The sequence below is a fragment of the Diospyros lotus genome, chromosome 6, assembly GCF_014633365.1.
Source record: "Diospyros lotus cultivar Yz01 chromosome 6, ASM1463336v1, whole genome shotgun sequence".
Lineage (NCBI taxonomy): Eukaryota > Viridiplantae > Streptophyta > Magnoliopsida > Ericales > Ebenaceae > Diospyros > Diospyros lotus.
The window spans coordinates 20710865-20723717 of record NC_068343.1 but is presented as its reverse complement, the minus strand read 5'-3'; the positions used below and the strand labels follow the sequence as shown (position 1 = coordinate 20723717).

The 12853-nt window shown below is 40.4% G+C and overlaps 1 protein-coding gene across 1 annotated transcript in view; it reads right to left on the bottom strand.

Annotated features, from left to right (window-relative positions):
- LOC127803927 (cytochrome P450 71AU50-like) overlaps positions 1-12853 on the bottom strand; it is a 174801-nt gene that overhangs the window by 54770 nt on the left and 107178 nt on the right. The gene's annotated exons all lie outside the window — the stretch shown is intronic.

Genomic DNA, 12853 nt, shown 5'->3' with positions numbered 1-12853 from the left:
GTGACATCTTGTTGTGCTTGGGTGACGAGGTTTTGTTAGAAGTTTCAGAGGAGAAGACAACTGTCAAACTATGGTTAAAGTTGGAGAGCCTATATATGACAAAGTCACTCATTAATCGATTGTATTTGAAGAAGAGGCTATATACTCGTTAGATGCAAGAAGGTAAGCCCACTAAACAATACTTGGATGAATTTAATAGAATTATTCTTGATTTAAAAAATATCAACGTCAAACTTGAGGAAGAAGAACAAGCAATAATTCTATTGTGTTCCTTACCAAATTCCTACGAGCACTTCATTGATACTATGATGTACAACCATTATACTCTTACCATGGAAGAGGTCAAGGCGGAGTTAAACTCGAAAGAGTTGAAGAAAAAGGTATCAGAAAGTAAAACTAAGGCTCAATATAAAGTCTCTTTTGTGAGGGGAAGAACAGATAGAAGAAATCAAGAGAATAAAAGAGGCAGATCTAGGTTAAACTCCAAAATTAGGCCTAAAAAATACAAAGGTTTCCACTGTCACAAGAAAGGGCATATCATAAAATATTGTCCATAGCATAAAGGCAATGAGAAGATTTCTAAATTTGAAAATGCAGCTGTAGCAGATGGCTACGATAGTGCGGATGTTCTTATAGATTCAGAACATAACTCAAAAGATGAGTGGATTCTTGATTCTGGATGCTCATATCACATGTGTCCCAATAAGGATTAGTTTACTACTTAGCAAGCCTTAGATGGGAGTAAGGTCCTTCTAGGAAATAATGCACCTTGCAAGGTTGTCGACATTAGCATGATCAAAATCAAGATGTTTGACAAGATCGTGAAAACTTTGACAGATGTTAGGCATGTTCCAGAATTGAAGAAAAATCTAATTTCCTTGGGCACGCTAGATTCAAAAGGTTATAGCTACAAGGGTGAAGGTGGAGCTATAAGAATCTCTAAATGTGCTCTTATTGTGATGAAAGGAAAGAAAGAAAATAGTCTCTACATGCTACAAGGAAACACAATTGCAGGTACTATCGCTATCTCCTCAACTACTGATCCTAATGTCACCAAGTTATGGCATTTGCGAATGGGGCATGTCAGTGAGAGGGGTTTAGCAAAGTTGAGCAAGCAAGGATTACTCTGTGGCCAACAAGTTGGGAAATTCAACTTCTGTGAACACTATGAATTCTGGAAATAGTGTCCGATAAAATTTAACACTGCAATTCAAACAAAAGGCATGTTGGATTATATACATTCCGATTTGTGGGGTCCTTCCCAAGTAGCTTCTCATGATGGTGGCAGATATATGCTAACCTTCATTGATGATTATTCAAGGAAGGTATAGATCTTCATTTTGAAACATAAAAATGAAGTATTTGTCAAGTTCAAACAGTGGAAAGCCTTGATCGAAAAGCAAATTGGAAGGCGTATAAAGCGACTGAGAACTGACAACGGTTTGGAGTTATGTAGTGGTGAATTCGAAAAGTTCTTCAAGGACTATGGTATTGTTAGACACCACACAGTAAGGCACACTCCACAATAGAATGGACTTGCAAAACAGATGAATAGAACTCCATTGGAAAGAACTATATGCATGTTGTCTAATGCTGGATTATTAAAAGAATTTTGGGCTGAAGCTATCATCACAGCCTATTACATAATCAACAGATGTCCATTATCAGCCATTGGTTTCAAGACTCCAAAAGTGATGTGGTCAGGTACTCCTTCCAATTATGAAAATTTAAGGATATTTAGTTGTCCTTCTTATGCTCATATTAAAGAAGGAAAACTTGAGCCAAGGGCACTAAAATGCATTTTTCTTGGATATCCTTTTGGTGTGAAAGGATATAAGTTATGGTGTTCAGAAAAAAGAAAATGAATTATTAGTAGGGATGTGACTTTTAATGAAGTCGAGATGCTAAAGCTTCACAAAGAGTTATCAAATAGAAATAAAGACCCTAACATCTCGAAGAATGTGGAGCCTATAAAAGAAAAATCAGTTGATCAAGAAGAAGATCAAAATCCAGTTGTAGATACAGACACATCACAATTGCAACACTATTAGTTGGCTAGAGACAAAGACAAAGGAGAAAGATAAGACCTCCCCAAAGACATGGTTATGTAGATTTAGTCTCTTATACTCTCAACATTGCTGATGAAATTGATAATTGTGAGCCACAATCATACAAGAAAGCTATCACTAGTAAAGAATCAGTTCAGTGGTCTACTACAATGATAGAAAAGATTAAATCTCTTCACAAGAATGAGAAGATTGTCAAAAGAGAATGGATATTTAAAATGAAAGAAGAAATCCCTAGAGTTGAAGATGCAAAATTCAAAGCTCGATTGGTTGGGAAAGGCTATACACAGAAAAAAGGTATTGACTACAATGAAGTCTTTTCTCCAGCGGTGAAGTACAATTCAATTCATACATTGCTTGCCATTATTCCTTATTTCAACCTAGAGCTCGAGCAATTGAATGTGAAAATAGACTTCTTGCATGGTGAACTGGAAGAAAGAATCTACTTGAAGCAACCTGAGGGGTTTGAAATTTTTAGGTAATGAAGATTATGTTTGTTTGCTAAAAAAGTCTTTATATGCCCTGAAACAATCTTCTAGATAGTGGTATAAGAGGTTTGATACTTTCATGCTTGCAAATGGCTACTATAGGAGTAAGTATGATAATTGTGTATACTATAAGAAGTTGATGGATGGATCATTTATTTATCTACTCTTGCATGTTGATGACATGTTTATTGCTTGTAAGAACATGTCAGAAATTAAAGACCTAAAAGCTCAATTAAGTATGGAGTTTGAAATAAAGAATTTGGGAGCTGTAAAGAAAATTTTGGGAATGGAGATTTAGCAAGACAAGAATGCAGGCACATTATTTTTGTCACAGAAAATGTATACTAAGAATGTGCTGGAAAGTTTTTGCATGCAAAATGTTAAACCTGTCACTACTCTATTGGCAGCTCATTTCAAACTTTTAACAGCCTTATCACTACAAACTGAGGAGAGGTGGAACAGACGTCACATGTTTCTTATGCTAGTGCGATTGGCAGTTTCATGTATGCTATGATATACACAAGACCTGACATTACGCAAGTAGTTAGTATGGTAAGCAAGTACATAGCAAATCCTGGCAAAGTTCATTGGTAAGCTGTAAAGTGGATTTTGCGATACTTGAAAGGTACTGCTGATGTGGGCTTAGTCTATGAAAAATTCAAAAATGCTGGAGGAAAAATCATTGTATACATTGACTCAGACTGTGTCGGAGACCTTGATAAACAAAGGTCTGTCACTGGGTATGCCTTCACTCTTTGCGATTGTACTATTAGTTGGAAAGCAACACTATAATCCCTTATTGCTCTGTTTACCATTGAAGTAGAGTACCTCGCAACAACAAAACCTGTAAAGGAAGCTGTAACATCTGAGATTTTTCATATTCAAGAAAATTGAATCATAAGAGGTTAGGGGCAAAATCATAATTTTGAAATATGGGTAGAAGTGTAAGTCTAAAAGTCTTGGAAATTGGTGGAATTTGAGAATAGCCTAGGGACCTAAATGTCATGGATTTCAAACTCTTATTAAATATAGCTTTAGATTTCAAAAACTATTTAAATGTGGCTTTGGATTTCAAATCCAATTTAAATCCAACTTTAGGACACATGTCACCATTTGGATGAAACACATGGAGGTAATCATGATATAGCACGCATGTCACCATTTGAATGGAAACACATGGAAGTAATTATGATATAGGACACATGGCACCATTTGGATGGAAGCACATGGATTTGGATTTCAAATCCGATTTAAATCAAACTTTGAGACACATGGATAGTAATAATTATATGGGACACGTGGCACAAAGTGATTAGCCGGAAGGTAATTATGAGTCATGATGAGGGGACAAGTGGTACAAAGTGATTAGCCACAAATTGGAATGTAATTATGAGTTATGATGAGGGTGCTTGGGTGGCAAGACATGTGGCGAAACACGATTGGCCGAAAACGTTTATAAATAGGACCTTTGGGTTAAGTTTTTGGGGAATTTCAAATCATTCAAAGCCAAATTTATGTCATATTGAGAGGTGTGAAGGTGAAGAGTGTGTTCTTGAGAGGGAGGGGGAGATTTTGCAAGAAAAACAAGGGAAATCGGTGAAGGAACGAAAGAGATGCGAGCCTCGCCGGAGAAACTACGCATTTTCAGAAGCTGGGCTGAATCTCTGGAAAACAGCAAGGTAAGTCCCTTTTTTTTGATATTCCTGTAGAGGGATGAAAAAGGAGCATGTAGGAAAAAACGGGGGTCGAAACAGAGTTAAAACGAAGAAGATGTGGCCGAAACACGAAAATTGTACAAAGTTGGCTGAAAAATAAGGGTGGTGCGTGTCTAGTCTTCCTGGGGCGCGTGTCGGCTCCTTTTCCCCCTGAAATTTCACACACAAACACAATAAATCATGTAAATTAATAATATATAAAAATATTTGATGTTTGGGTTACAAGAACTGGTATTTTTTGCAGAAAAATCGTCAAATTCGTCGTTAATCAGGCAAGCTTCTACTCCTTGGTTTCCTTTATGCAAGCTTCCACTTCTCCATTTCTTTTATGAAAACTCTTAACCTTACCTAAATTTATTCTCTCTTTCGACGATATGTAAGTTCCCGTTGCGAGTCTTCTTCGTATTATTCACTTTGATATGAATGGTTTAGTTCGATTTATTTATTTGGCTTGCAGCATAAGTTCCGGTTGAGTCATGTCCATACTCTAAACGAGGGTTTTGAACTGCCCTCAAATTCTTAAGGAATGATGTGTTGTTGTTAGGTTCAGGATACGCAATGAATTGTGTCTTCTTGCAAAAAATGATAGTTATCTTAAGAGTCTAAATGGGTGAGGTGCATGGGAAGTATGGGAAAATCTCATGAAATGCTAAGTTTAAAGAATATAAGTAAATGTTGGCTATGGGTATTAAAAGGTATGGGGTACAGAGCCGCTGACTGTCGACAGTGGGTCGTGGCAGCTGATGGTTGGATGTATGGGCGCTAGTTATTAGCTGTTACGATAAGCAAGAGACAGGCCAGAAGAGCTAGTACTTCCGGATTCTCACCTTGGCTTTGTGCATATCATGATATTGTGTAATGCATGGGGTTTGGGTTCCATTCATTGGGAGGGACATGTTGTGTGTGTGATGGGGTGTGTGAGCATTGGCATGACCCGATTGGCCTAAGAGCCAGTTTGGGTACTCTAGGCGAGCATATGCATTTAGAGCATTTCGCATGTGTGTATTCTTATGTGGGCGTAGCATGGCCTGATGCTTGATTTATGGGAGCCTTGACATCATGTTTATGCTGCAGATGCCAATGCATTTCTATTATGTGGCATTGCATGGTGAGCAAGAGTAACCATGATGAGTGAGGGGGTTATGAAAGACTAAGGATTTGAGTCCCACAGCAACTTATGAAAGATTGGGGGTTTGAGTCCCACAGCATTTACGATACGAGAGACTGGGGGTTTGAGTCCCACAGCATCTTATGATGTTGATATGATTGGGTTCACGGTTCTGATATGACATGATGGCCAATTTACGGTAGCTGAAGGTTGTATGTGGGACTTGGGAGCCAATGTATGCATTTTATGTGGGCCCCAAAGACCGGATATGTGCGGATTATTTTATGTTTATGGAATTAGAACTAATACACATATTGTACATAGCATGATATGTTACTGTATTAGGACTAAACACATAGAGTATGGGGAAAGTTCTACTCTTAACCTATTGCCTTCATACTATTATGCTTGCGGGCCTTGCGATTCACGTTGCTTGCGTCATTCCAGGTAAGAGCAAGGGACCAAGCAAGGATGGGGTAGGCGATACTCCAGGTGGAGGTTAGATGTGTATAGAGCAGTCCCGACCAAAAGGTCCTGGTCGTGTCTTTTTATTGTGGATGTTGTAATGTGATATCGTGTTAGGTTCAGTGTTTCCTAATGTAATTGATCTCGATATATGCTATGAATGTATTAAGTAGATTGATGAGGCAGTAGAAGAGTTTTGTTATAAGAAGAAAATATGTTAGCTATTGTATTTTCACAAAGACTCCAGTAAGTGCTAACTATTCTGACGTTTCCCCTTGTATTCCTCGACCGGGGTTTCCAAGGAAGAGGTCGCCATGAGTTTTTGGTAGTTGTGCTAGCGTCGCATCCCTAAAAAATGATATTTAAATATTAATTATAGAGATGGGGGCGTTATAGAAGCTATCTGAGTATGAGGACTAATTGATGAGTTGGGTATACAACTGAAGTAAACAACAGTCTACTGCGATAGTCAAAGTGCCATATATCTGACAAAGAATCTTATATATCATGAAAGAACTGAGCACATCGATATTGTTAGAATGCACTTTATTAGAGAGATTGTGGAACTAGAGACTGTTAAAATTGAGAAGATACCCATGGTAGATAATCCAACAAACATGATGATGAAACCAGTTCCTGAAAACAAGTTCAAGCATTGCCAATTGGAGTTCAAAGACTATAAGAGACATGAAGGGAAGTAGTTCAAAAGAAAAACACTATGTATAATTTCAGCCAAGGTGGAGATTTGTAACATGTGGCTCAAATTTGTGTGTCTCAAATTGTAACATGTGGCTCCAATTTGTGTGGCTCAAGTTCAACCACACTTGTGGCTAAAATTACAAGACACATAAAAATTCTCATCCTCCCTAGTTTTGAAAATAGAGAGGTTCTAAGAGAGATCTAAGTGAGAATGTATATGTGTGTAATAGGATTTTGGGTATTGAGTGGTATATTGAATGAGCTTGTAAAGATTCTTTAGTTTCATAGTGAAAATTTTCTCGTTGCTCTCCAGTCGTGGACGCAAAATTGTCGAACCATGTTATATGTTGGTGTCCTTTATTTTTCTCACTATATTATTTTCTCCACATCGGTGTTCTTGTTGCAACACTATGTTATACAAAACAAATTTCTTAAATGAAATAACAGTGAGTAATATATTTAAAAGAGTTGAATAAATTTTTTGGGTAATTTTTTATTGTCGCGTGCTTGTCACTTTTTTTTTATATAAAAGTCTTGTATAATCAAAATAAACCTAAATCTTTAGGGGTCAAGTTAAATGCTTGTCACTTATTATGGATAAAAGTTTTGTAAAACCTTTTCTCACCAACATTCAACTAAAGAAAATCTCAATCTTTGAGACCCCATGACCTCGGAAAGGTCCCCCTGTTCTTGTAGGTGCTATTAGTAATACAAGAATTAGAGATAAAATTTTAAGTTTTTACAAAGATACTTTGATATGAATTTTTTAAAAATCATGATACATAGGATGATGAAAAGATGCCAAAAAATAGATTACTACCAAAAAAAAAAAAAAAAAAGACTCAGCACTATCTATATTTATTAGAAGTCTCCAATATATATATATTATAAAAAGGTTGAGAACGTTCGTAATTTAAAAAACCAAAATCAAAAAGTTTAATAAGTTAATTAGGACTGTTAAATATATTTTTATTGTTTTCATTTAATAATATACTTTTAAACTTATATATTGAACGTAGAATGGAGGGATTATATATTTAAGTGATGGAAACAAAAGAGTCGATAAATACAAGGGTCCATGTTTCCAGTGTCCAACAATAAAATAATAGAATGCATTTGGTGGCATTTCTGACGTGAATTTAGAAGCACAGAGTGGTAGTTGTTTAACACGATGTTACCTACTCCAATACGCGTCGGCGGCATTCAATCCTTGGAGACGTGCCATCTACTGTCTTGACTTTTTGGGGAACCCTCAAATTTAGTAAATTATCCCCCGGCTGTTATAAACAACTCACTGAGTTTTTAAATTGAAGTAAATAATACGTATACACACTTGATTATATTATTTGATCACTATACTAGTTGATACGTAACCAAGGTTTGTAATTTTTGTTAGGCTAAAGACTAGGAGTGTCAAAAAATATTCAAAAATTAGTGAATCAGACCAAATTATGCCTTTTGAATTGGTTCTATGATTTAAAGATTAAGTTCTGGTTCTAAAAAATTAAGAACCGATATATTTGGTTTAGTTACTGATTTTTTTTTTTCAAACCGCGATTCGAATCAAATCGGAATGAATATTATACTTATTTATGTATATTATAATTTTTTGGAAAAGGAATGTGTTGATGCTGCTATTGAATTTTTCGGGCTGTTGTTAAGACTTTGAGTCTTTTGACTTGCTGGGAATACTTTCTGATGCTGCTGCTAGTGGGAACTTTGCTTTGATTATGTTACTTCAATTTTAATCTGTTAGTTTTCGTTTATTTCTTTTTTGTTATTGGTTATTGTTATTCATGAACTTTTTTATTTCTAGACTTTTATGCGCTATTGCTATACTAAATGGTCGATGTAATCTCATTTTATGAGATAGTCTATGGACTATTTTGTTCTACTTTTACTTCAAAACTTAAAGCATTAATAAAGTTATGGGTTTATTTTAATTAAAAAATTTGTTTATAATTTCATATTTTGCGAAAGTGTTTAGAAGCTAAATGTTAATTGGATAGAACTGTTCCTTCCTATCAAAAAAAAAAAAAAAAAGAGGACGATTGGAGGCGGGATCGCAACGGTAGGGCATGGGCGCGGGCTCCGGCGACAGGTCCGTCCGGGGGGCAGGTGTCACCTGTAAGCACTCCGACGCTCGAATGAGTAAGAGAGTAAGGAAAAGACACTTTATCAGTAGGTCAGAGGTCAGAACATATTTTAGCTTTAAAGAGAGCTGGCTGATATAAGAGGAGGAGACATCCTCCTGTATGCATGGTTCGTGCATTTATAGGTGATTGGACTAACTATCCGGCATTGGTAGAGGTTCCCAGGTGGTAGCATAGTCGCAACGGGACCCTCATTAATGTGGATGGGATCTAAGGCAATTGTCCTGATACCCAGCAGGGATTGCAATGATGTCGTGGCAGGCTGGCGCTGAGCCAAGATTGGGCCCCGAGGAAGGACTAAGATTGGGCCTCAAGGAAGGACCAAGATTGGGCCGAGAATGAGAGGGCAGAGATTGGGCCTAAAGAGAGGGCATAGATTGGGCCCGGACAGTCCATAGCCCCCCAGATCGGATGCTTGAGTAACGAGCGTTCGAGTTAGAGGAATGAGGCCTGGGTAATTTTTGCTGCATGCGCTAATTTTAGAGAGTCGGCTTAAAGTTTGACTGAGGCCGTTGGTCAAGCTGGCTTTGGTTTCGCTTATATAAATGGTGGCTCTGGGGTCGTTTGAGGTTGGCCTGTTCTCGAAAGTGAGGTGGTTTTCTCTGTGTACTGACACTCGATGTGGGTGGCTTCGGGATTTGAGTCGTTTCACCTAAGAGGTAGGGGTGTTATCTAGGCGACGTCCGAGTACGAAGGTTGGTTGGTTATCGTGGGTATGCGGCGATGGGATCTCATGCCATTGTTAGGATGTGTTGGGGGTACGACCAAGTTCTTGTCCGCATACGTTATCTAAACTTGAAAGGAAAAGATCACGGTCCCCTCGATGAGGTTTTGAGTATTCTTTTGGAGGGCGAGCGCTTTGGTTATGACTGGCCTCCCATTCCTTGCAAGGTGGGGATTGATTCCGGGGGTGGAGGGAGCCCCCGATGTATACGTTGAGCAGAACTTTAGGAGATGGAGCATTACGCCAAGAAGCCATATTGTCGTAGGTGTGCAAGGCAACTTTTGATTTTCCTTGAAAGACTTGAATGTGTGATAGGTGCGTGACAAGTGGAGTGCCTCTAGTGCTCTGTTAAGTGCCTGATGACGTTTTGCTTTCTTCTGGACACGACGTGTAGGGTAGTATAAAAGGGTGTGTCCCCCCTCTTTAGAGTTTTCCATTGCTTTCTTTTCTTTACATCGAATGTGTGTTGTTTTCTAAATCTTTCTTCTTAATCATTCCTTACAGGTAAAAGATGGCTCACTGTTTTAGAAGGGCAACGTTGAAGGCCATTTTTGACGAAAAGAGAGAGTCCTTTAGCGATGACGACGAAGGAGGTATCGCTCTTCCGGTTGTCGATCTGGCATCTTCTATCATCGCGCCGGTTCTTTTGGCTTCTTCTGATGTCATGCCGGTGCTGCATTCCGAGGGACCTGCTACCTGTGAAGGGCGATTGTCGATTGGAAAATGCCTGAGGGATGGTGGAGAGGTTGAACCGTCTGCTGGCGCGCTTTCTATGGGCGTGTCTGGTCCTTTTGCCTCAGGTGATCATCGGGTGTCATGCTGCCGAGTGGAGGATCGAGTTCTGGTGGTTCTGGCGAAGTGTCGTGCGTTGGAGCTCGGATTCTAATAAGAGGTGGTTACTCTTAAGCAGTCTCAGTGGGAGGAAATAAGAGGTGGCTGAGAGCATGGTGAGGGAGGAAGTAATTAAGGTGACAGCCAACTTGAGTCAGCAGCTGGAGGTGTTGGAGGCGTCGCTAGTTTGATGTCGGGAGATCATGAGTCGTCTTAGTCGCCAGCAGGAGGATGCTAGAGCTGAGCTTCGTGATTGAAAGGTGGAGGTTGCCCATCTCAAGGCGGCGCTCGAGGCCACCCGATTGATGGTGGAGGTTGGCATGGCCGAAATGTTAGAGGCCGTGGATAGATATTTGGAAGGTTATGAGGAAGCCCTACTCCATGTTCGGACTTTGTTCCCTGGCTTAAACCTTCAGCCCTGTGAGCCATATATGAAGGTTGAAGGATGCCGACTTGTTGTCCCGACCGAGGAGGCGCATGCCAAGACTTCAAGGGGAACTCCCGGAGTTGAGGTGAACCAAGCCGAGGAGAGCATTGCTAATGGTATCGAGGCTCGGGCTGAACTAAGCTGATTTGTTTCTTTCTTTGCTTACAGTAGCATAGATTTCTTAGTGTTCTTTTGGTAGCTCGATTTTATCAGGACTTGTAATATAGCGGCCTGCTATGTTTGCCATCTTTTGGCTTGCTACTCGTCATGAAATGTCTAATTATTGCTTTCCTTTTCCGTAAGGCGCCTTCTTTGTTTTCTTTTCGGTATGTCATGTATTCTCCTAGCTGAGCCGGGGCCCTTAAGTGCTGACGTAGTGGTTCTTGAGTTAAGTGCCATGGCTGGTGCCCAATCTTAGAATTAGGGAAAAATCTTTTTTGGAGCATAAACCCTACAGGTCCCTAAAGGTTTTGGGGGACTATGCACGTGGCAAGAGATTCGAGGTTATGGATGAGGTCAAACGCTTCGTCTTTTGGGTGTCGCTATTAGCACTTGGAAGGCTTTGATTGGTCATGGTGAGAGTGGCCCTTCGTTTTTCGAGGTGGGGATATGATCATATTGATGGCGTGATTTTTCAGAGTCTGACCGTATTTAATTTTTAGGGGATAATGAGGATCTTCTGATCGTCGGGTGACTGTGCTTATTAAAAGGGAGGAAAGCCCTTGGTTTGTTTCCATGCTATCCTTACTTGCTTGCGTCCTAGTTATGGGAGACTAGGAAAATGGGATTAGCGTTTCATGGTGGGGGTTTTTCATCTGGTAGGGATGTTTCTGCTGGTGATCTCGCGGGTGGTAACTTTTTGGGTAGCGCGGTAGGGGCCGGGTGGTCTAAGGTTCAGTGTGTCTAGGAGAGAGCAGTATTAGGATGGGTGAGGCACGTCGTGTCTAGAATGGGTGATGTGGCTTTCCTGGAGTTCTCCTCCGGCGGAGGCATTGTGCTCTAGTGTCTGAGTGCTCAGATCTCTAATGTCGACATCATCAGGCTGGAGGTGGGAGGTCGTTTGACGGCTCCAAGGTTGAAAGTGAGAATGTCCGAGTCACCTAGGTGCTAGGTCATCTTGGGTTTGGTTTAGGAGCAACTATAGCGCTGGCAGAATCCGACCCCTTTGGGGACAGGATGTCAAGCGGTACAAAAGAATTTCAACTCTTGCCAAGCTGCTTGTGGGGAAAGTGATTACTGATGATTTATAGGAAGAGTGCATCCTCCGGCGACTACTACTTAACCTTGCTTTACTTCAGTTGTGTTTTCAGTCGTTTGTGCCATATAGTGGTTGTAGCGTGATAGGTAAGTGTAATGTAAAATTATTATAGATATGAAGCTTGTAATCAAATGTAAATTTCGTAATGAAATGTAAATGCCATATGGGTACCTTATTTTCTGTTGTTTCTTGTATGCTCTTTTTGGTGATAGCATATTCTAGCTTTTTTGGTTGTGTCTTGATATGAAGTACTCTAGGATCAGACTAGTGTAGTTTCGAGGACCGGCTTGCTGTTTGCTACAAGGCACGACTTTAGGGTATAGGGTCAGATCGATTCTGGCTCGAGGTCTTGTGCACCTGTCTGATACAAGGCGTGGCTCGATAGGGCCGAGACGGGCTCAAGGTGCCTAGAGCAATGACGGGGCTATGCCCAAGGTCCGCGCGAGGTGAACTGACCATGTCGGTTTGGGTCTCGAGCATGGTTTAAAGGAGGATCGAGTCTGCCTCGAGGTCATGTGTGCCTATTTGATACAAGACGTGGCTCGATAGGGCCGAGGTCGGCTAGAGGGGCCTAAAGCAATGATAGGGATGTGCCCAAGGTCCGCGAGAGGCGGACTAACCATGTCGGTCTCGGTCCCAAGCATGGTTTAAAGGAGGACCGAGTCTGGCTTGAGGTCCTATGCGTCTATCTAATATAAGGCATGGCTTAATAGGGCCGAGGCGGGCTCGAGGCACATAGAGCAGTGACGGGGCTGTGCTCGAGGTCTGTGCGGGGCGGACTGACCACGTCGGTCTGGGTCCCAAGCATAGTTTAAAGGAGGATCGAATCTAGCTCGAGGTCTTGTGCACCTATCTGATACAATTCGTGGCTTGATAGGTCTGAGACGGGCTCGAGGCGCTTAGAGCAGTGACGGGGCTA